Here is a 25,236-nt window from a genome sequence, read left to right as displayed (position 1 = left end):
GTACAATTGAAGGGGGCTGAGAACAATGGGAAACAGTGTGACATCTGCAAGACTGGATATAAGGACTGTAGCATGAAGAACAAAAGTGAGTAAGTGCTGAACCGTATCATAAGAACAGACTTTATATTCTCAGACAGAGTCAATCAGGCTCTAGCTATGTGACCTAGTGCAAGTCAGCGTGGTCTTGCGGTAAGAAATGGTGGCAGATAGGAACGTACATCATTTAAAAGTTTCAAATGAAGACTTTTTTGCTTATTTCCATTCTCACAAGATTTTTAATGCTCCAATAAAAATACTCAGCCAACAGACACAAATTATTCTTACCAGTGTGCTTTCCCAGTGGTGAAAAACAGGAAATTATCATACTGATACTTGAAGTCTTGATTCAGCAATACTTTTAATGCTCCCTCTAGGCTTAATGGCAATCAGGGTCATCAAAGCTCTACATTGCTGTGTTGGATGCCTGGAAATTTCCAAATACCATTTACTCTTTGCATGAAGGTATGTAGGTTGTCTCTCCTTCAGGTTCATCAGTCTTCAAATGAACAGGAATTCCTAGGGAAACTAAACTAAACATTCCTGGTTGTTTGTATCAATAGTAGTTTGTCTTGTCTGATGCTGGCACAATTCCTCTAATTTCAAGGGTGCTATGCAAGCTGAAAATCTGGCCCATACCTGAAAAAGCAGCTAGAAACCAGTTCAGGGCTCTCTCTATAGTGATAAAGGTCATCTGGCTGCAATGCACCAAATAATCAAATATTTCATCTTATATATTGTGTGTGTAACAATATTGAAAAAGTTATTTTTCTTCTTTTTTTTTTTTTTTGTTCTTAAAAAGAGGAAGGACAGGTAGACTATTAATTGGAGATTCTGTGACCTACATTCTTCATGTAACTCTGAGGTAATTTTATGTGAGAAATTTCTCAGTCATCATTTTCTCACCTAAAATCATGAAAAGTAATAATGTGCTCCCTATCCTCACAAGTTACACTCACTGGTCTCCCTTTTCTCTTGTGCATTTTTTACCTTAGATTTTTATCTTTATGCATTTCTTAGAGGAGTATTTTGGGTGGAATTTTAATTTCATTCAGATATTTTGATGTTTTTGCCTTAAGTTAAAATAAAATCATATATATGCACATGTATATACACATATGCATATATGTTTATGTATATATTGTGCCTATATTAAAACAATAAAAAATAGTAAATTGTTCTTTGCCCATTTCTTAAAGGTATACAAAAGTTTTAGCATGACTTTTGCAAGAAAAAACAAACTAAAATTTGTACCAAGTATGAGCATCCAAAAACTTCACAGAAATACTCAACAAACTGGAAATGTGTTTAAACTGGAAATTCACAACTTTGGGACCACAGGAGTGCTTCCTGTTGTGGAATATCAGTATTGCAACAATCTTGTCTTACTCAAGACTTTTCAGAAACAGGGAAAAAAATAATTACTTTTTAACTTCTCCCTATTCAGGTATCTGACAAGTTTCTCTCAAACTTTTCTACATATCTGTCCCTTATATTTCCCTGTTTTCAATTTGACATTATGATATCATTTGATAATAAAGGTGGCAAGTAATTTCTTCTTCCAGTCTCTCTAGGCATTCTCAGTTAACTCTTCCACTCTTTTGATGCTTAATTTAAATGTATGTTCCTGTATTCGGCTTGTTTTGAGTTTCCCCAAATTTAGTTGTAGATATTCATAAATCATGCTATTTGAGAAAAGATTGTTTTGGAAGTACCTTTTCAGACTCCTGAAAACTTTCAGCTGCTTCTAAGATTATGCTGCAACTATCTTTGAGTTTGGAAATGGGACAAGACGCTTGAACAACACCTCATATTACTACACCCTGTTGGTTATAAGCACTTTTGTCATATGGACTCTGTCTAAAATAAAGGAAGACCAAACACAGAGACAAAGACTGGAGAGGTCATAATTCAAAATGTATGTGACTAATAGCATCCTTATTTGTCTTTGTTCCAAATGTGTTTAGGTAAACTAATGTCAGTGGGAAATACACTACCTTTTACCACCTTTGGAAGTTTGATTTGTTGGACTACAGAAGCAGAAATAGCATCCCTTGTCATAAGTCCAACCCATTAATTCTGTACTAACCCCTCGTGTGTTCAAGTGAATGAATGTGTATTTTGACCCAATTCAGCTCTTGTTCAATCTAATGAAGAGATGTCCATTGGCTTCTATAATTCTTGCCTTGTGTTGACATTACTCCATCCTTTTCTCTGAGCTAGTTTACGTTGAAAAATATGGGATATGTCCAGAGGTTTTGACACCATTAGTTATTAACAAGTAGAACACCTCAGACAGAAGTAGCATAAAAAATAACCTTTACATAGTGCATAACTTTGAATTGAAACTGGTTGTTGCAGCTAATGCAGTGATTTTCAACTTCACTTTCACAGATGAGCGCAAAGCGGAAAAGAGAAGAATCTATTTATAGTATTCACAGTGCCAAAAAAAGGCTATTGATCAATAACCGGACTGCAATGTCTGTTACTCCAAGCACTGCAGACTCAAAAATACCTTTATGGTTACCAGTGACATGTAAAGAATGAGCTAGATATCTCGCAAAATATTATAGATAATTTTGTCGATGTTCAAAAGAAGAGTGTCTTGGCATGAGCAAGATGTATGTCTGTCTAGTCTGTAGTTTAGTTCCTGGCATTTGATCATCAAAAGATCAGCTTTACAAAAGTACCTGATAGGCTGATAATTAATTAAAGCTGCTGTGTGACTTCTGCTTTGCGACTGCCCTGCAGGCAAATGCTCCCCACAGAACACAGCCGCCGTGCAGGATTGCGCGTGCTCACTTCTGGATGGAGTGAGAACACGGCCTTCTCATCCAGGAGGACTGTTTGGCTCTTTGCAATAAATCATTACAGTACAGGCTGCATTTGATAACCTACGTATCAAGCCCAGATCTGAAACCCTGCGAAGCTGCTGGGGACCTCTGATTTGCCTCAGTAGTCTTTGGATCACAATGAATATAGTTTGCACCCACGCACTCACAGCCTCCAGCGAGTCTGTATGCAACAAAAAGCAAGACAAGACTGAACAGCATCTCTGTTTCTCATCATTGCCTTAAGTACCCATTTCTAATCTGCAAAACAAGATGTTGCTTTAGATGTTGTTCATTAGCTCCTGTTGAAGGATCAGCTGTTATTGCTAGCCTTTAAATTAGGAAAATAGATAATGTTGCTTTCCTTAGTGCCTTTAGACATCACAGTCAATTATATCAGAGCTCACAGATTCATTGAAATTCATGTCCTAAGATATGTCCCTTTTAATAAACCTGTTCAAATGGGTATAAGAGGGAAGAGTGGCATGTGTTTGTGCTGGACAGACATTTTTATAGTTGCAATAATTGCAAGTAAAAATCAATCTTGTTTATAAAATTCAACTTTCTGTTGATTATTATGTTTTTGAAGATTGTAATAGCAATTCGGTTGCAAGGAACTATAAAATAACACAAACCTTTGAAAGCTGTTACTTATGCTTATTTAAAAGGAAAAACCAAAATAATTAGTTGAAGCTTCAGGCACATCCTATCTAAAAAAGAACTCAGGATTAGTCCAGGGAGCTCACACAAAATGGAAAGGCTCTGTACAGTTCAGAGGGTGACTGCACGAGAAACAGACTCTACAGAAACTTTTGTTTCAGGGGAATTGCTTGGACAAGATTGTGCTCAATGTCTCATCTATGGCCCAATCCACGTGCATCCTCAATTCTCCAGACACATTCAGGCAGCCAGTTCTCATAGTTTTCATGAGAACCATGGTCTCTGTCTATCTTCCCTGATAGACAGCTATGAAAAGGTTCATTCACCTGCATAAATGTCAGGCTTAAGCTCCAAAATGTCTCCAGTCTTACTTGTGCCATTTAAAAAAGTAACTTTAACATTGTTTCTGGGATTTCAGACTAGGAAACTGTAACAGCAATACAAAGCAAAGTCTAACCTATGTCACAGAAAAATGCAAACAATCTGAAAGGCAGAAATAAGGCTTTATTTCAAGGATCACTGAACTGTTCAAGTGACCTAGAAGTTTTATTTATTTTTTCTAAAATTGCTACTGGTTGTACTTTGCGTGACAACCAGTCTTTCCTCACAAAGTTTTGGATTTCATAAACTTCCTGCTTCTGAAATTAATCTGGTTTATGTGCCCTATTGGAACTCTGCTGAACTGTCACTTGCATATTCATTTCTCTTTCCATTATGGACATCACGTGAGTGTCACTAACTTTCCTTTTTTTCCCTGGATTTCCAGAGTATAAAAAAAAGAAAGAAAATCTGTAACTAAATTAAATCCGGCAAATCAGTTTGCTGCAGTACTAGTAACTAGTAAGTACTTAAGAACTCAGTACTTAACTACTCAGTAGTGTAGGTAACATGTAGGATGAGACATTCTGAATTAATAGAATATATTGCCCTATTTGATGAACTTACTGCAGCCAATTGAAGAGAGACTGACTCTAAGCAATAAAAAAAAAAAAAAAAAAAGGAAAAAATTCTCTTGATGGGGATTTAACATCTTTCTTTTTCTGCATATTAATTGGAGAGTGATGCTAATACCAACATAGAGTGCATTTCTCAGAAAGAGCTCTTTGGTATTTTTCATTTCCTGAAAGCAGCAGGCTACAGTTGGTGTGTGCAGTTTCACAGCTCTTTGGACAGTAATGTGGCAACAAAATCATTAATATAACTCATTTGGTATTAACCAGAGCAGAAAAAGAAAAACAAAACAAAACAAAACAAAAAAAACCCAAACCCAGGTGGATCTACAAGGAGATTTTTAGGAATATGCCAGTAAAATTCTTAATATTGTCATGTTAAGGTGTCAATGTCATCCATTATAAGCTGAGCACACACAATCTTGAAGTGGATAATATTGTTCTGAGACTTCGATATGGAAATTGAAAGTAAGTGGGTAATATTGTTCTGCTAAGGCTGAGATGTGGTACAACTGAGACTATTCAGCTCTCACTTCAGCACACCAGTGCTTGAGTGTCACTCTGAGGTTCTCTTAGTAACATTCTGTCATTATAAATAAGACCTTGATTTTGAATTTTATGAGTCCTGGGTGGATTCTCAGCTGCCATGGAATTAGCTCTGCTTATGGGGTTCAGTGGAAAAACACCACTACAGCTACCAAGGGTCTGGTCCAAAGTATATTGTAAAAAAAAGGTTAATGTCAGCTTGATTTAAACAGTCAGCTCAAACCTTTAAACCCTGACACTATTTCTAGTCATTTGTTATTAGTCACGCAACATCAATGTCATGAGGAGCTGAGATGAAAGGGGAAGGAGTGAAAGTCTGGTACTGGACATCTTGCTGAGAATGCTGACTTATGAAAATATATAAAAATCACTGATTTACCAAAGGTGTCAGACAGATGTGCAGGATACCAAAGGTGAGATTATTGGTTAAGCAAACCACCTAGAAATGGTTGCACACTGCCTCTGTCTCAGATGATATTCATGCTCGGTGTGAAGCACACTAGGCAAAAAGGACAGCTTGCGAGTCATCCCAAGATTTCCAGACATTCACAAGACTGTGCAAAAACAGTCAATGACATGAGGATCAAAGCTGGGCATGCTCAGGTCCTCTGGGCCTCAGGAAGCCATCCGACATGGCCACATCTAGAAACGAGTCCCAGGGGAGACTGTCAGGACATTCAGTGGAAGAAGTGGGCAGGGGGTTCAAAATAAACAAAAGGAGATTGTTTTTTCACACAAGGTGTAGTAACACAACAAAATGCCTAGGCACTGGCTGTTGTGGAGGTTGGATGCTTGTATGGGTTGTATGAGTTAAAAACACAGACAGTCAGGTTTATGGAATAAGAATCCATCGAGGGCTGTGGAAGTATACAAGCCATCATTCAAAGGGGGCTGCAAGCTTATTCTGCACAACTACAAGTATATTGCTTCCCCCTCTCTCATGCTGTCCCTAGTCACTCAGTGCAGGTATGGCTGGAGAGAGGAGAGTTGGCTAGATGGTGCTTTGGTCTGTCATAGTTCTGGCATTTTTATGGCAGTGAAGCAGCTCTAAAAACGTTGTTGTACTGATACAGGTACAGATGTGTCTCGTTGTCTCCCAATTTCTAATTGTCATTTAGGACTTTGATGTCTGAACATTACACCGTTCTAGTCTGCTCAACACTGATGAGTTTTTACAGCCTATCAACCACCATAGATGCTGCCAAAAAATATCTGCTTTAATATGTTTATTTCTCATGTGTAAAAACAAGTTATTGAACAAAAAATCATGGGAGAAACCAAAGTTTGCTATAAAGCTGAGTTCAATGCATCCACAACTATCTCAAACACATTCTTGCAGTTGAGACTTCATTTGTCTTTCAGTCTGGATCTTTTTGAGGCCACACCAATTTCTGGAGTGTAAACCAGAAAATAGGGATTAAAAGATTATGGTTAACACCTACTTCTGTAAACCTCTCAGCATCATATGATAGAGGAGAACCACCGTGAAAAAAAAATAGTAAGGTTTCATCTGTTAAGCTGTCAGGATGAAATTTCAGCTAACAGGCTTGTGTTTTAGTTTCCAGTGATGAAGAAACCTTTAAGTAAATGTTAATATTTCATCACTGAAAATAACTGAAGATGTTATCATGATATTTTGAAATTATTTCCAACCTCAATAGGGAATTAATGTATTTACAGCACTCTGAAATTACATTTCAAGCACAAAAGCTGCAACTTACTCAAACTAAATTCTCAAGGTACTGAATGGCAATTTTGTTCAGTTGGAAGATGCTATTAGAGAAAAGTGAGTGATTTGCAGTGACCTTAAAACAAGCATGTCTTTTATATTCTTAAAGACAAAAGTAAAGTTTTTGCAATAAAACTATAAATAAAATATTAACTTCATAATGTGGTTCCTTTAGGTTAAACTTGATTATCTGTAGGTACTGGAGTACAATAGCAGTCTCATTAGGGGTGTGAAAGAACACATGCATAAGGAGTGAAAAGTCTGAGTCCATCTGCAATTTATGTGCTATAATATAAATCTACTTGATTGATAATGTTAATGCTATGTAGCTGCATACAGATGAGAACTTAGATATAGGGAACTAAGGATTTAAGGTAAAAAGTCTTACTTGATAATATAATTATTTACTCAAGAGATGCAGGTACATAACTTTCCAAAACCTGGAATACAGTTTAGATAAAGAAGCACAACCACCTTTGATAGAAAATCTCTGAACAAAAATCTTCCAGAAACTATTTAAGAATATTTAATAAAAAACTCAGCTTCCAGTTATATCAGAAGCATTACAGGAATTTTGATGTGACTGTTACTGAATATAATCTGTGTAAATTCAGATGCACAACTGTTTATATAAATATAAAAATTTAATACATTTAAATAAATTAAAAGGAAGAAAAAAGATTATCTTTTCTAAACATTCACAACTTTAGAATTTTAGAAAAATTATATTTGGACCATTCCTACTCAGAATAATGTAGTATTAACTAAGCAAAGTTATCTGACTGTATGGTTTAAAGTATATTTAATGCCTTACATGGCCTTAAATCACATAAAACTGACAGCCATATATTTCACAATTATACTATAATGTGCACTCACATGGATGGCACTTTGATGGCTGTCCACTTCTGAAACTTTTCTTAGGCACCTGCCTGTGTTTCCAAAGACCAAGAATGACATCTGAAAGCGGTCATAAGTGACCTGCCAGGGATCACACAGTCAGAGCTGTGGACGTGGAACAGGACCCAGGAATGGATCTTTCTTTAAATTCATTCAATAAAAGTAAATTAGACACAAAGATGTCCAAAAGAGTGTAGCTTTTAAAGCTTTTTAAAATTTTAAAATTTATTTTATAACAGCCATTGACATTTGAGGTTTTTTTAAATTTTAATTAAATAATCTAAACTGTACTTTGTGATTTTCATACCTTTCTGGCAAGCAGCAGTATATAGGAAGGAACTGTTTAATTGAATTAGAATACCACCTCCTCTTGGTTTTTGCTTCAACTAAGCATTAAACTACATTTAATTGCTCCATGACAGCTAGAAATAAATGTGGGACATCATTTAAATAATTCCTTAAACTTGTCTTTTTATTTGCATAACAGTGAAGCAATCAAATCTTTAGTGTGGGTATCATGCCTGCACACATTTAGTCAGAAAACTGAGGTTCTATTTTTATTCTGAATGTTTGAGTACAGCTAAAGTGCCCTTAAATTGAAAATGCATATGTGCCATACAGGTATATTCCCTTATGCCTTTTTTTTCATTCTTTTTTTTTTTTTTTTTTTTTTTTTTCCCCTCAGTAAAATCATCTTGCTAGCTGAGCTGATGAAGGCCCCACACAGAGGTGACTAGCATCCAAAACTTGTCAGGCCAGACTGAGGAGAACACAGGAGTGGTCAGTAAAACAGGAATGTTTTTTCCATGACTGATTTTCTCATCTGTTACAAGAGCAACTTCACAAACTGCAGAAAGGAGCAAAATATCTCCACCAGAATGGCACCTTCTACCAGCATGTTGTGGGCAGAAAATTATATCTTTTACTTGGTAGTACTCCATAAAAGCTTCTGGCAACATAACTTTGATTCTGGCTAATAAGCAGTTGCTGCCATGGCAGTGCTTGAGCTCTGCTGCTTGTTTTACAGCACTGCAGAGTCAGGGTCCTTTTTCTTTCTCCTTGCTTTTTTGTAGTCTGGTTAAATGACAGATGACTGGGAACAAAACTGCTCATAAGTTTAGAAATTCTGAGTGGGGGCACCCTAGAAAGAGACTGGAAGTCCAGAGGCAACTTTTCCTCTGGATTCATTTTCTCTTCAGACTTCATCAGTAATACCCAGCACTTTCCTTTGAAGCAATTCCCTCTACAGACATCAAAGAACTTCCAGTAGGACTTAGGGTCACTTTTCCCACTTCACACATGTGTAAGTATCTGACCTAAAGGTGAAAGAAAGAGATGGATGATTTGCAGCCATGTCTGTGATAATGGTTGTAAAGACTGTTCATCCCATCTAACATAGCTGTTTATGTCTCACTGCCTGCCCATGGGCCTGGCTTACAGGGATCCATGATAAACAAAAATGTCTGCAAGTTGAACAGGTCAAATCTGGTGCCAGAAAGATGATAGCTTTTTTTTTTTTTTATGTTTCTTTTTCTTCCTCCTGACCTGCTGGAGTAGGTATTTTATTTCAATACCTGTGGCAGCATTCTAACAGGTTCACCTCCAGATGCTTGGTTAAAAAGGCTCTTTCCCATTGTTGTTGAAGGTGATCTGACAGACTTTAAGGAGGATTTCAGGATTTCCTTTGCCACATCTAGCTGCCTTTTTGCCACAGGCAAGCTGCCTTTAACAATGTGGTTGGGGAGCTTGGAGTTTTCTCTCTAGTCTATGGAACCAGACAGCACACACAGGCCTTGTCAGCAGAGATTTCTTGCTAGTGATCAGCTTTGCTCAGCATTTCTTATTCCTTTATGCCAGTGGATACAGTGTCTCCAGCACCTAAACAGAGTTGTTACCGGCTCTAGCAGATGGTGGTTTTCATGGTTCAAAGCCCAAGGCTTGAAGACGTGAATGAGAACTGGGATCCCAGGAGACAGTGGCACACCAAAACTTGGTGAAGTCCTGGTTTCCTCATTTACTCCAGACCTGAGGAGCCACAGAAAAAAATATAGAAGGAGATTTCATCATTAATTAGACCTTAATTAGCCACTTTGATACTGCATTAATGGCAATGGCTGGAAGGCTAACAGGCTGAGTGGGAACATGTTAAAAACAATTTCTCACCTCCGGTCACTGAAAGAAAGACTGCAGACTTTGGATGCTTCAACAGAGAAATTCTGCAGGTCTTTTACTGATTGCACAATAATTCCCCAACCATCAGCAGAAGTAAAACCAAGGAAGCTCACAGGTGATGGTTTCACTTTGGATCTCAATTTCCTAAGGCAGACATCACTCTGATAATGGACTACCCACTTTTTTTGCTTCAGTCATCTTCAGCATTGCTGTGAACAGAGAAAATGGAAGTCAACAGCCTCAGTGACTCCATTTCTAATGATTAATTCCTCACCCACAGATCCACTTCCTATTACTTGACTTTCTATGCAATCATGAAAAAAAAGGATGGGTCTGAAGAGTTAACTGGACAGTTCAGCTTGCAGAGGATCAGACCTACTTGGCTGACAGTGGTGTCAGATTTGTCAGTCCACTAGCTACAGTTACAGTAGAGTAGTGCTGTTACTCACATTTTTGCTGAATTTTCTTAATACCATGTGATTGGCTCTGCAATTAAGCCACAGCTAGTTCTCAGGCATCACTTTGTCTATGAGTGGAACACTTAGGGAAAGATGCCTAGCACAGTACTAATCATAGCTACAAGAAAGATACTCAGGGGTTTTCATAAAGGGCATGGTTGCTTTTTTATTCTTGAAGCACTTTTGCTTTTCTCTCAGACTTGAAAGAAAGACAAGAAACTAATTGTCTCCTGGACTTCAGCATTTCACTAGACATCCTGCCACTCCCAGAGGCTATATCTGCTTGAAGCTGTTTCAGAGCTTTGCTAACTTCCTGATGTCTGGACAAAAAAACCATCAGTTTTCTATCCTGTCTCACAGATGACATACCTCAGACAGTAGCTGAACATTTCTTAAAAAAAAAAAAAAAAAAAAAAAAAAAAAGTAGGGAAAAGAAACATTGTCTTCCTGCTACAAACCCGCCTCATTCATGGCAGAGGTGTGCTCCCATCAAACCAAGGAGGGAGAGAAGGCTGGTCCCATGACATTGAGACAATTCACAGATGTGATGTTGTGATAACAAAGGTACTGATCTCATTAGCCTTAACTTTGCATCCAACACCCTTTATGTCCTGAAAGGCTAATGGAGGTAATCAACAAAAGACTTGGTTTGCTTTAAGATTATTAACTTCCTCTATTTTCTAGATCACTAGGAAGGTAAGTATGACTGCTAAAGTGAATGTTTTTGATTTCCTGATTATTTGAATCCATTGGTAGCTGTGTTAAAATAGCTGATTTCAAATCCTTATGAGGCAGTCGAGTTATCTTCCATATCTGACTGATGCTACTCTGTGCTGTTACTGTCAACCTGTGCTGCTAAGAGGTCATCTGTCGTTATCTGTCAACCCTTTGGGGTACACAGGCAGTCTGTGGCAGCCTATCAGAGCTTGATGAGCCAGCCAATACTTGAGTTATTTTGTCTACTTCTTTTAGAGACATGAGAGGACATGCTGTTTCTAAATCAGACTCATTCATTTGCTATGAACGCTGCTGGACCAAAACCCCTTTTCTGACACTTATATTACCAACTGAGTAGTTGAGCGGGTATGAACGCACAGTGAAGAGATCATGCCAGTCATAAAACAGCAAACTCAGAGGGACCAATTAACTCCCAAAAAAAACTGTGTATACTTTTGGATTTCTTCTTTAAACACTGTGGGTCAAAAATGCTTCTAATTTTAACAACTGTAATAATTTTCAACTCTGAAATGCTAAGAGTGGAAATGCAAAAAGGATCAACAATTAATATCAGTTTGAATCACTTTCCTGCTTAAAAAAATATATTTTCTGTCTGAAAAAAAGTCCAAAGAAGCCTGTAACTGCAGGGAATGACAGGCTGGTAAAATGAAAAAAAAAAAGATGAAGACTAAGTGCTGTTGGTGAATTTGAAAATTTCTGAAAACATCTGAGTTGGTATAATCAAATATAGGGCCAACACAGGGCCAACAAGGAGATAAACCACAATGGTTTTACACAGTATTGAGCTGAAATGTGAACTCCTGAGATGCTTTGCAGTGACAATAGTTCATCAACTTTCATTCATGTCTGTGAGTGAGACGAATACACACTACCAGTTGCAAGTCCTACTAAGGCTCAGCGCAGAAAGGTCATGGAAGCCACCAGCTGCTTTGAAACTACTGAGTGAATCCTAATAAGGGAGGCAAATTCTAGTCACCTCTTATTTCCACATTGAAGCCCATACATGCAGACAATAAAGTCTGGATTAGGACAGTTTCCAAACTGGCATGTGGTTAAAAGAGCTGATAGTGATTAATCCAGTTACACTGTATTACATAGTTTTTCAAGCTCCATAACAACCCTTTCTTTCCTTCTGATTTTAACTCCATATCACATCTAGCCTTCCATGGTAAGACTGTAGCAACCAAGGGGGATCTGAAATAGAGGAGCACCAGTTTTTGAAGTGAGGTACTGGGATGTCACTGTATTTGTGTCGGTTGTCATACAAGCAGCAGTCACTGCCTTTCTACAAATCCTTTTCTCTGAGTTCAGTCAATTTAGACTGAAAAACTCTGAAAAACAAGATATGATAAACAAGAAAGAATTGGGGTATTTTTGATAGGGCTTCACAACTGTATCTTCATTTCTTCATTTTAAAACTTGTACTCTTTAAATCTCTGCTTTTCAGTGAAAAAACTTCCTACAATGGCTTTCCACTGCTCACAGGAACTAAACTGTGTGTGGCCCAGTAATGTTGAGCTGGTTCTGCTGCACCTGAGATGCTCACGATAGAGTAAGGTAGTGATGCTGAAAATAGGCTTTTACAAATTTGAAAATTAACAAATCAAAATTCCTTTAATCTCAATAATGCACCGCTGTCAGAATCCCAGGTACTAAATGGGCCTAGTGTTGGACTATTTTCTCAGACTATTTGTAATAATATCTCATGATCCAATGTACTACAAGTTTGGATGATATCAGCACAATTCTGGTCTTATGAATTATATTTATAAGTCTTACAAGGTGCTTTTGGGGTGTCTGAATTTCTGATTTTGCTTTGATTTTTAACTAAAAACAAAAAGCATCCTGAACAAACAATTAGTTTGTTTAAATGCATCTGTCGAGGAGAGTTTGTCATAAGTTAACCAGGCAAAGGCTGGTGGAATAAGTCTGGCTGTAATGAGTAAGGTTTTCAGTGGAAAAAAGAAAAAAAAAAAAAAAAAAAGAAGAAATTCTGTTAAACCTGTAATTTTATTGTTCCATATGCATTGAATTTATAATGATATGAGTATTTTCCACTCAACAAGGACAACTGCCACACAAAACAATAAAGAAACATAGATGCCACCAGGATTTAGAAAGTATCTATTTCCACTCTTTGAAACTACTTACACTTGCTCCTAAACATGCATGCATACTATGACTCCGTACAGTGAATCTTAGCATGGATATAAGTGTTGACACCTCTGACTAGGAGATGTTTTGCCCTCACTTTCTTAAGAGCAAGAACGATCTGCTAGATGGGGTTTTTGTATGCAAATCCAGAGTTCTTTGGAAAAACAGGTCTAATTGTATTTACTTGGAACCTCTCCCAAGAGAAACTTCTGATCTTCCGTCATGTGCAGTACGTCACAGCAGTCAGTAGTCAGGGATCACTTCAGTCACTCTGTCTCCTCTGTAAGGACTGGAGGAATACCCAGGGGAGCATCAGGTATGTATAAAACAGCACTGGTTGCTGTGCTTCAAAAATGACATAACAGTCTTACAAATGGTTCAGACTTTTAGAGAGCAGGCCTTGAGCAGACACATGGAGAAAATGAAGAAGTTATAAAGCTAATAAAAGCAAACGCATTTAGACACTAAGTTCTCATTATTCTAGTCATATTCTCTCAGAAAGTTTATTAATATCCTTTTGATCAAAGAATGTGGAAGTAATATAGGAACATAGATCCTGCCAAGATGCCCATGAACAAATGTGCAGATGAACAAATCATAATTTCAGAAACTGACAGATGCAGATTATTTCATAGGCACCCCTTGAACAATCATAATGCATAAGGTCTGGTTACATCAGATAGATTGGGTGGCCAAGCCACGTGAGCTAGAGGAGGCTTTATGGCAATGTGTGATTCAGGTGTGGCTCAATGCAAGAATCACTTTAATGTTTCTGCATCATAACTGGAAGTAATCGGATGGTGCATATAAACACTTCTTTCTCTGGTTTTGTAGAGAAGGTGGTTTAATGGCTGAGCACTTCAGGTGGTCTTGCAGCCAGGAAGATTAGTCTTGCTTCAGAACTCTTCAGTCTAACCGCTGCGGAAGTCAGTAATGCAATAAACCATGGATGTAGACTGAACAATGAAAAAATAAGAATAGGTCTATGAGAAGATTACGCTACTCTTACAGCAGCTTGGGAAAATGTTAATTTACTGTGGTTTATTTTTTTTTTTTTTTAAAAAAAAAAGAATTGAGCCTGACCTTGGGCTGGCTAGGAACCACCCTACTTATTGTATACACATTTGCAAACACAGTGTCTCCATTCTGAATTAAGATTTTCATTTATACTGTAATGTAAGTAAATAATGTTTTATAGTACCAAAGAATAATGTATACAGAAATGCTGAGGTTTCCCAAAATAAATTGTTCAAAGAACTTGGAATATAATATAATTTATTCTCTGAAATGACACTAATATTTGCTAAGGCCACTGAGGTTAGGTCTTTACTTCTATGCTAACCATGTCTGGGGAAGTTTCTGGCCACAGAGGCTATCTGGCATTGAACAGATCGTGTCTACACTAGTAAACCTTTTTAACCTCCAAATCAGTGTAGCCATATACAAACCACTTTGTACGAATGGTCTCTTGAGAGCATTCATGCTTGAACAATTTCTAGGAATGATTGTAAAGTCTGCAATTGGCATGGGAAAAAATCAGAGAAGACTTTATGAATATACACAGTTGTGTTTCAGCACCTTGGAAGCTTCTCTGGGTTATTCTTCTAGTCTAGAGATAACCTTAACATATGATGGCACTGGTGCCTGTGTTAGTTATGGTGGAATAAATGAAGAGACATTGAGGAACAGAAAAGAAAAACAGACTGCAGGCTGAAGAAGACAACAAAATTAAGGAATTAGTATCAGGTATTTTTTGAGGGAGGGTTGTGTTTTCTTTCTCCTGAATTGAGTTCTACTACTCTGGGAAGAAATCTGAGACGTATGTGAGCATTTCAGGTCCAGATAGCTGAAGACTCAGGCATTAATAGCAGGTTTTCCAGCATTACAGAAATGTTATCAAATTTTGGGAGCTCAGATTTAAATAATGGGCACATATCCAATTGTATGCTCTGGGTGCATTTTGATAATGACCTTCAAAACATTTCAAGAAATTGTCCAGAATTTCTATTTGGATTATTGAATTTTCCCTTTATATTTGTAGAATAAATAGAAGACAGAGGAAGAAGCCTAACTCTAGACCTAAACATAAACCTTAAGCCTAAAGCAAACATTAACCCTCAAATCTAGCTCAAACTCTAAATCTAAATCCTTACCCTAAGCATGAAAATTAAACCCTAACTCTAAGTCGTAGCCCTAACCCATGTCACATTTCTATATAAAATTTCTTATTTACAAAGGAATATCAGATTTCTTTTTTCACTAGTTCAGTTACAGTAGCTGATCCTGTTTAATGAAAAAATGTTTTATCCTGAACTTTGTAAACTATGCAGGATACTACAACTTGCTGATAATTAATGTGGACTTCAAAGACCAGTTTTTCTCATATTTTAACTATGCAACTTCCCACAAAGAATGTTGCAGGTGCTCTATAATAAGCCAGAGGAGGTGAGTTCACACTGAATATATTTTACCAAAGTGTCAGGCACCGCATTAGGGTACTAAGCAGACTTCATAATTTTCACACAAGCATGCAAGTATTTTACAGCAGAGATAACATTAAATGATGTTATTTTATTTGCAAAACTTGAAAATATTTTTTTTTTTTAATCAGTGAAATATCTCAAGCTAAAAGCAAGTTTTAAGTGTTTCTCATACAACAATGGATCTGCCTGCTGAACAAAGCAATGACTAAACACCCAATCTTGTCACATATGTGCATAACTTCATTCACTACAAGATTTCTATTGTGGTTTCAGGGACTGTGGAAATGTAAAATTAGGTGCTTCCTGCGGAATGATTTCAGTGGTAGCCATGGTAAAATGCGAAGAGCCCTACTGCATCAAGTTTTGAAAGCTGCAGTTGACTAACAGGGCTAACTTCCTTTAAGACCTGACTGTGCTCCACACAATGGTTAGGACAATCTTGTAAGAAACTTAGAGTGATGTACCCATGTGTTCTAGACTAAGCGCAATCTTGTTCAAATAAAATTAAGGATGTGAAGGTTGGAGATTACTGCATAAATTCTTTGGTCATTAGGAAAAATCAGCTAATGAGATGATCTCATTAGCTAATCCTTCAGTATATTTTATGGTGTTCAGCTCAATTGATAAAACAGACTGTAAGGGAAGAACAGCACATGCTATTCAGTGTCTATCTGACAACCCAAAGTGAAGGATAAGGCCATTCCAGTCTCTTAAACACCTAAAATTTCTAAATTGTATTATCTTTATTTAACTAATGCATGTGAACACAGTAGGCATAAACACTGATGTAAATGGCATGAACATATGTTGAAAAAGTTTAAGTAGTTACACTTAACGTAAAGAAAGACAAAAGTGTACCTGTTGCTTTTGCTCATTAACCAGTGAAAGAGACTGATGAACACCAAACCCATCATTTTCTCTTACTTGGTAAGGCTTATTATTTTGTGGACTGAAACACTTATCATTTTGTTGACTGAAAAGTACATGTCTATTTTAGAAAGTACTAATATACATCATCTGAGAGTCCTGAGGGAACTCGCAGATGAAGTCGATAAGCCACTATCCATCAAATTTGAGAGGCTGTGGCAGTCCAGTGAAGTTCCCACTGAATGGAAAAATGGTAACAATAACCAACATTTTTAAAAAAGGGAAATAAAGAGGACACATAGAACTACAGGACAGTTAGTCTTACCTCTGTGCCCAGCAAGATCATGGAGCAGATCCTCCTGGAAACTATGCTAGGGCACATAGAAAATAAGGAGGTGATTGGTGACAGCCAGTATGGCTTCACAAAGGGCATATTGTGCCTGACCAGTTTAACACCTTCTACAATGGGGTTACAGCATTGGTAGATAAGGGAAGAGCAACTGATGTCATCTACCTGGACTTGTGTAAAGCTTTTAACATGGTCCCACACAACATCCTTGTCTCTAAATTGGAGAGACATGGATTTGATGGATGGACAATTCAGTAGATAATGAATTGCTTGGATGGTTGCACTGAAAGAGTTGCAGTCAATGACTCGATATCCAAGTGCAGAGCAGTGACAAGTGCCATTCTGCAGGGGTTGGTGTTGGGACCAGCGCTGTTTAACATCTTGTCAGCAACATGGACACTGTGACTGAGTGCACCCTCAGCAAGTTTGCCAATGACATCAAGCTGTGTGGTGTGATCGACACGCTGGAGGGAAGGGATGTGCCATCCAGAGGGACCTGGACAGGCAGGAGAGGTGGGCCTGTGCAAACCTCAGGGAGTTCAACAAGGCCAAGTGCAAGGTGCTGCATGTGGGTCAAGGCAATCCTAAGCTCAAACCCAGGCTGGGCAATGAGTGGATTGAGAGCAGCCCTGCGGAGAAGGACTTGGGCGTAGTAGTGGATGGAAAACTGACTATGAGCCAGCAATGTGTGCTCACAGTCCAGAAAGCCAACCACATCATGGGCTGCATCAAGAGAAGTGTGGCCAGCAGATAAAGGGAGGTGATTCTCCCCTTTACTATGCTCTCATGAGATCCCACCTGTACTGTTGTGTCCAGCTCTGGGGCCCCCAACATAAGAAGGACATGGACATGCTCAAGCAGGTCTAGAGGAGGCCATGAAGATGCTCAGGGGGCTGGAGCACCTCCCTTATGAGGACAGGCTAAGAGAGTTGGGGTTGTTCAGCCTGGAGAAGAGAAGGCTCTGAGGAGACCTTATAGAGGCCTTCCAATACTTAAAGAGGGTTGGCTACAGGAAAGATGGGGAGGGACTCTTTATCAGGGAGCATAGTGATAAAATGAGTGGTAATGGTTTTAAACTGAAAGAAGGTAGATTTAGATTGGACATAAGGAAGAAATTCTTCACTGTGAGAGTGGTGAGACACTGGCACAGGTTGCCCAGAGGGGCTGTGGCTTCCCCCTCCCTGGCAGTGTTCAAGGCCAGGTTGGACGGGGCTTTGAGCAACCTCGGCTAGCAGACGGTGTCCCTGCCTCTAGCAGGGGGGTTGGAACTAGGTGATCTTTAAGGTCCTTTCCAACTCAAACCATCCTATGATTCTATGGTCATAAAAACGAAAGCAAGGACTTGTTTTACTGCTGCCCAGTTGCAGTTTTTAAACATTTCCTTTATTCAGGAAGGCTGTATGATAACTGTACTGATGATTTCTTCCGGACTGCTACAGTATTTCAGGTTATGCACTTGCTGAAGCCATTTGCTGGATCTAGGCAGTTAGTTCAGTGTCTTTTAAATTACATATCTTAAAGTACATATTACTTTTCAGCTGTGTTCTTGACAAAGGAAGTATTAGTATTTCCACTTTACTGAGACACAGCAATTACTGTGAAGAACTTTTGCAAAACCAGTAATCGGATCTGGACTGCTGGTAGTCTAGAGTGGTTGAGGTTGGAAGGGACCTCTGGCGGTCATCTGGTCCAACCTCCTTGCTCAAGCAGGGACTCCTAGACCAAGTTGCCCAGGACTATGTCCAGACAGCATTTGAATATCTCCAAAAAGGTGATCACCACCACCTCTCTGAGTAACCTGTTCTTGTGCTTGGTCACCCTCACAGTGAAAACCTGTTTCCTGATGTTGAGAGGGAATCTCCTGTGTTTCAGTTTTTGCCCATTGCCCCTCGGTCTGTCACTGAGCACCACTGAAAAGAGTCAGGCTCCACCTTCTTTGCACCCTCCCTTCAGTAATTCAATCCCAGACAAACAAGGACTTCTTCTCAGGCCCCAGGCTGTTCATGACAGAGAAGCTCTGTGGAGCTCCATGGAGGCAATGAAGCTGCAAAGTGTGCCACATGTCCCTGCTCTGGAGAACATCCATTTTTAACTGAATTTTCAGCAAGCTGAGAGAAATTGTGATTTCTAGTAAAATAATCAGGAGAAATATGCACCACCTGCTAGAATGCCAAATTAGAGTAGACCCAAAATTTCACTTCAAATTTATTCAAATATTATTGCTCATTGATAAATGTACCTGAAAATGTCGATGGAGAAATGATTATTTTAGTTATTCCTACAGGCAAGGAAAAGGAGAAAATTTTAACATTTAAACACTCTCCAGCTTTGTTCTGAGGAAGCAATTTCTTAAACTATAATGATTGTTGATGTTTGTTTAACTGTTGATAGAACAAGGGAAAGACAGTGAATTGGATTTTTTATTCTGTTCCTGTCTATTCTCATGTTCCTGTGCAACAAGAGTGAAATTTGTTCCAACTTTGGGTGTCTTGATTGGAAGGAACAATAGCACAATAATCTAACAATACCTCACAACGTTTGCAGCTTCCCAGCCATGTGCAAAATCCCGGGTGGGTAAAAGTCTTGAGATGATATAAACCAACCACTGCACATTGAACTATGGAATTTGCTTTTATAGTCAAACTCTTTATATTCTCATAATGTAAGCAAAAGAGTTACTATTAGAGCACAAAGTCTGAAAGCCACACCAGTCACATTCCTGTTTTTTCATAACATACAAGTTTTTAATGGAGGCTAGCAGTGCTTTGGAATTTTTTTCTAACCACTTTTTTTTAATAAAATAAAAAAAATTTCCACAATGTATTTCCTTGACAGCAATTATGTCTATAATTTTATTTCTTATTTGTTCTGTAACTCAATAATAAAAGTTACATTACAACACAATCGTTTCTGCTGTGACCTAGGATTACCACAAAGGGAGCAAGATTTTGTACATTGAAAGACATTCAAAAAGGAGAAAAAAAAATAAAATACACAAGATAGAGAAGAATAAATCTATTAAGAGCAAGATATACTAAGAATGCTTGAAACCTGAATAAAATCTCAGATAAAGGAGTGATAATAGGAATGGAAGAGTAGCTTGGAAGGGACCTCTGGCAGAAAATGAGTGGTCTGCCAGTGAGATGGAATCTGTAAGGACAACACTTTCTGTCTTTCAGCTGTTGGTCTTCTATTCTCACACTGTGGGGGGCAGTTGTTATAGTGTTAGTGTGCATCCTCTCAGAGCATTGACAGCTTCGTCTCTTACATGGTTACTCAGTCTTTTGTGCTATCAGACAACGGCGGTGCAGACAGATCCAAACAAGCACAAATTAAATGTGTATCAGGCTACTCTTACATCCTCAAAAGTTGCAAGCCATATGTAACCCAACAAATGGATGCAACAATAAGAGAGCATGCCTTTCTCACACCTTTCTTGCAATAGAAAACCAATTTCAATGTTCATCTTTGGATTTTTGCCCTTGCTTCATTCAGGGGCATACCAAAATCTTGCACCGAGTGCAGAATTATTGTGGGTTCTTGGTGGAGCGGATGTGCATGCATTCTTCTGCACAACTAATTAGTTTAAACTAATAAGCAAACAAAAGGGACACACATGGTCTAAAATGAAGGTTCAGGGAAATAATTTTTAAGACTAAGAAGAAATATTTCCTCTTTTTAAATAATGTAGTGGAGGCAACTAACAAAAACATTTAAAGAAATACATGTCCTGGTTGAAGAAAATGGTTTTGGAATTCTTCATCTGATACATGAAAATAAACTGAAAGAGAAAATTGCTAGGAAGTGGGGCTACACTTAAAAAGACTAACAATTCAGAGGGAGAAATGGAAATAAAGACATGCAAGCAATTATTTTTAAATATCATTTTAAATAATATATTGCACATGACTGACATGTTGGATATGAATTTGTTTCAAAGCTGGCAGTGTTCTATGTGTATTTTAAAATATGCTAAGTATATTTTCATACCTTCTTTTTGTCTTGCATTCTTTAAACGATCTTTCTTTTTAAGCAAAAATATGATGGCACACCCATTGGTTTTCTGAAGAAATTAGCATGCAGAATATTTGCCTAAGACGGATAATTAAAAATATTACTAAGTTCTACATTTTCCATGTCATGTGTTTTGGGGCTCCTATAACCGAGGATTATGTAAGAGTTTAGACATCTCCCAGTGGAAAATAATATCCTGGAGCTGCAAATTCTTTAGACATTGCTGGTTTGCTTTTTCCTTTTCTTCACATGAACAAACCATGTATAGCTAAAATCTTCTAACTTAAGTCAAAATTAGGCAATACAGCCTAAAACTGTACAATTAGTCCATTATTACAAGTGCGTGCAGGATTATATAGTATTTGAATACAGGGCTCTGTACTGTGTTGAATTGATGTTGAGAATATTTTGCTTCAAATTGCTGACTGTTGTTGATTGTTGCCAAGCATGAGAGACAGCTCACAGAGATGGACTGAGGCAAGGTGGTAGCATGCACTAATGACTGGTTAGGCTATGTGCTTACTAACATGGAAGATCCTCACTTCTGTTAGCATTGTTTCATCCTTTCCAGTGAGTCTGAGAAGTAATGTGGAGTTGTTTCCTCAAAAGAAGTGACTTTATCCTAGAATGAAAAAACACTGTACTTAATGGATTTACAGCTCAGGCATTGGTTATTATTATGTTAATTGAAAGCCCCTTCTAATCATTAAATGAAATGTTCCATTTACAAAAGGAATACTAATTTAGAGAAAATAAATTTCACAGAAAATATATCTGTAAATAGCGTTTTGTGTACAACAGTGTCACGTCCCACGTTGTCAGGATGACAACAAATTCACCGATTCCCAGGTCAGGATTAAGTTAAAATGACACCAGGGATTTTTGAATTCACAAAAGTCAATTTTTATTTGCTCACAACAGATATTGGCATGAAGCTTTGTCAGTAAGCTCTGCAACACGCAGTAAAATTCATAACATACACTGACAAACCTTACAACATACACCGACTAGTGGCAGATACCATAACACTCCCCAAAAAGCCTTAAACATGCCATGACAAGACATGAATGACAATGGGAGAGAAAAGGAGACAAAGAGAGAAAAAGAAAGATAGATAGACAAAAAAGAATTATTTCACTAATTCTGATTCCATCATTGGTCCAACCAGCTAGGAGTCCAGTTCCAGAGGGGTGTAGCCACCCAGGGCTTTGGCTTGTGCCCTCTTATAATTTCTTGCCCCTCCTCTGGGTGGACACTTGGACTCATTAGGCTAATTAGGCATCATGTGCAGACTATGCTTCTAGAATTCTCCTTGCTTTGGTGCTTGTGTACTTTGTACCTTCAGATTCATCTGCAAATGGGTAAATAGGCTTGGGGGTCATTGGGGTCTTTTTGGCACATGTGTCATGAAAACAGCTTGTCTATTGTCTCTTTACAGAGTTGCTCAAGATAGGGATGTCCAGCCCCCTAAAAGTCTGATCCATCTCCACAGGAGCCCTCCTCTCACTGCATCTTCCTGCCATTGCCTGTGCAGCCCCAGCATTTCCACAGAAAACATTTCCTTTACCAAAGTCTTTTATCAGATGTTTGAGACATTAACCATGGTTTCACCAGACCATCACAAACAGCAAGCAACAATTTTCAGTAATCAGTCTTTAGGCACTCCTCTAACTTGTACAGTTTTTTTCCCAGTCCTGAAGAAGAATGACACCTATCACGTGTTTATCTCTGAGTCATGTCTCTGTCAATGTTGAAGTAACAGGATTGTTGCTGGACAGAATTATAGTTCCTATTAAATTCCCTTTCCTTCCCCTCCTCTCCTTCTTCTATGCTGTCTTCCCCTCCCCTCCCTCCAAGCACTTTGCTGTATATCCAAGAGTATTTTGTGTACTGCAAGGTTCCAGTGTCTCACATGCCTTTGAACTTGAGCATTATATCCTTTATTGACAAAGTAATAGAAAATCTTTGCTTCTAGATACTGGTTAGTTTTCTATTAAGTGGGCAAAATAACAGTGAAAATATAGTCTTTATGTGTAGAAAATAGTTCCTAAGTGCTTTTGCACTTTTCCTTTTTGATTCTTACTATTTTCTTTCTTATTCCTTTCCTCCCTTACCTGTGTTAACACTTCCTCATATACAGACTTTTAGTTTCATGGCAAAGTAATATATTATGAAATAATTAGGGGAGCTGAGTTGCTGTTGTCAAACAGCTTAACAATTTAATCAGAAGACTCTTTCAGAGTAGCAGTATAAAAGAAGTTCAGGTAAAATCTACTTTACATCATCAGTGTATTCAGCAGTTGCTTCAATTCACTGCTTTATTGTTGGCTTTAAAACAGTTAGACCAGTAATCTATGAGTATGATAGATCAAAGCAGGAGACACCAAATAAATAAAACTTTTCTTTTCCCACGAGCTTCACAGGACTAGTCACTTGCCAGCTTGAGCAGAATTAGGTCTTCAAGTGTCTACTATCTTCTCTCTAATATTGACTTCAATATTGATCTTTAACAGGGAACAGAGCTATGCTTTGTCCAAGGTGTTTTGCAGCTCAGAGAGAAAAAGTATCAAGTTTTATATATTTCTCCCCAAGTACTAGTAGTTTACTCTTAGAAACAAAAACCAGAAGGGCTTCAGGATCAATGAAATCAGTGACAACATGAGCTTCTCTGCACAGACTGAATCTGCAAATGGAATGGACGTGCTACATAAAAGCTCCCAGGCTTTTGTTGATACTGTGAGGAAAATCAAATGAGACAAAAAATGAATTGTAATAAGGAAAAAAATAAAAATATTGAAGAACAAGGATCAATCCTTATGACCCGGGTTTTGTTTATTTTACTGCCAGTGTATTTACACTGTCTAAACTGTGTTTGTATTTCCTTACATGATGATATTTATAAGATTATTCACAGGAGAGCATTATTAAAAGAAATTTGTTGTGCAAAAATAATTTAGCTGTGGATTACATTTTTTTTTTCATACAAGTGATTAATTTGTCTTATTATAACACAAGGGTGTTATAATTTGCCTTCCTTGAAGTGGTGTCACATATGATCAAGTGTCTCTACAAAGGCAGGTTCTGTATTTGTTCACAGGAGACATTTTATGCTTCATGTTTTGGGGTTATTTTACAAATATTTCACAAAATTGTCACTTGAAATCTACTAACAGATACAATATGAAAAACAGGTGTATAATAACTCACTAACAAATGCATGAGATCACAAAGCAAAACTTTCCACCTTTAAGACAAATCTCAGTAAATGCCACAGATGCAAAATAGTTGCAGCAGGTGGCAAATGGCTACAGCATCACCACCCCAGGGTGCAATGAAGATAAATGAAACCCTCCATGTTTTTCCAGGAGCTCACAATTACGGGATCACCCGAGTAAGACATTTTCATTGAAAATCAAGGCTGTTAAAAGTATCTCTAAAACTCTTTGTGTGAGTTGCCCAACAGTTAATAATGAGCTTTCTAATACTTTTATGCAACTACAACACATAGTTGTGCACACAGACATCTTTATTCTAGACTGGAGATACTGTGTTTTCCACTGTTCAGTCCATCAAGTAACCTATTGTTATGGATTCTGCCCCAGAGGGGACAAAGTCCCCTCCTGTGCCCCAAACTGACTTTATGAATAACAGACATTGTAAGGTGTTATGAAGTAATTCCTATGTCACAACATAGCATTAGGCTGCAGAAGACCAGCTAGCCAAATTAGGTTTAATTTGGTAAAAGTATTCAGCTACATGGTATAGAGTTGGTGCTCTGAGAGGACCCACTCCAATGACTGGTACATTGTTCAAGTACTGAATTATCTTTATATGCTTACTTTACATACTTCACATTTACTCCAAGGATGTGAAGCTTCAGTTTATATCTCTGTCTGTTAGAAGGACACTGAAGAGTCCTCTAATAATTTTCACTTCCTTATTTGGTTATGGCTTGTGATCAACTCCCCAAGTATTCAGTTTTAATATGTCATAATCTTGAAGACTTTTTCTAATCTTTTAACTACTCTTGCAGCTTTTAACTACTCCTGCATTTTTAGCCATCCCTTCTTTCTATTTTCAGTCTTGGAATAGACACCTTTTAGAAATGGCCACATTAGCATCCAGGCTACAGGCATAATTATTTTGCTATTTTGACTCAGTATTTTTTGTGTTTGTGCCACACATCTCATCACAAAGTCATCTTTGGGGACTATGTCCAAACTCATTGAGCACCAGGGAACCCCAGCTTTTTGCAAAGCTACCAGTTCTCCAGAGAGATCTCCTCTTGCTCTAGGCAAGGCCCAAATTCCTGCATCCTGCATATGATTATTTGTTGTTGTTGTTGTTGT

This window comes from Strix aluco, chromosome Z (genome assembly GCF_031877795.1).
Source record: "Strix aluco isolate bStrAlu1 chromosome Z, bStrAlu1.hap1, whole genome shotgun sequence".
Lineage (NCBI taxonomy): Eukaryota > Metazoa > Chordata > Aves > Strigiformes > Strigidae > Strix > Strix aluco.
The sequence above is the reverse complement of the archived record's forward strand: the minus strand, read 5'-3'. Positions refer to the sequence as shown.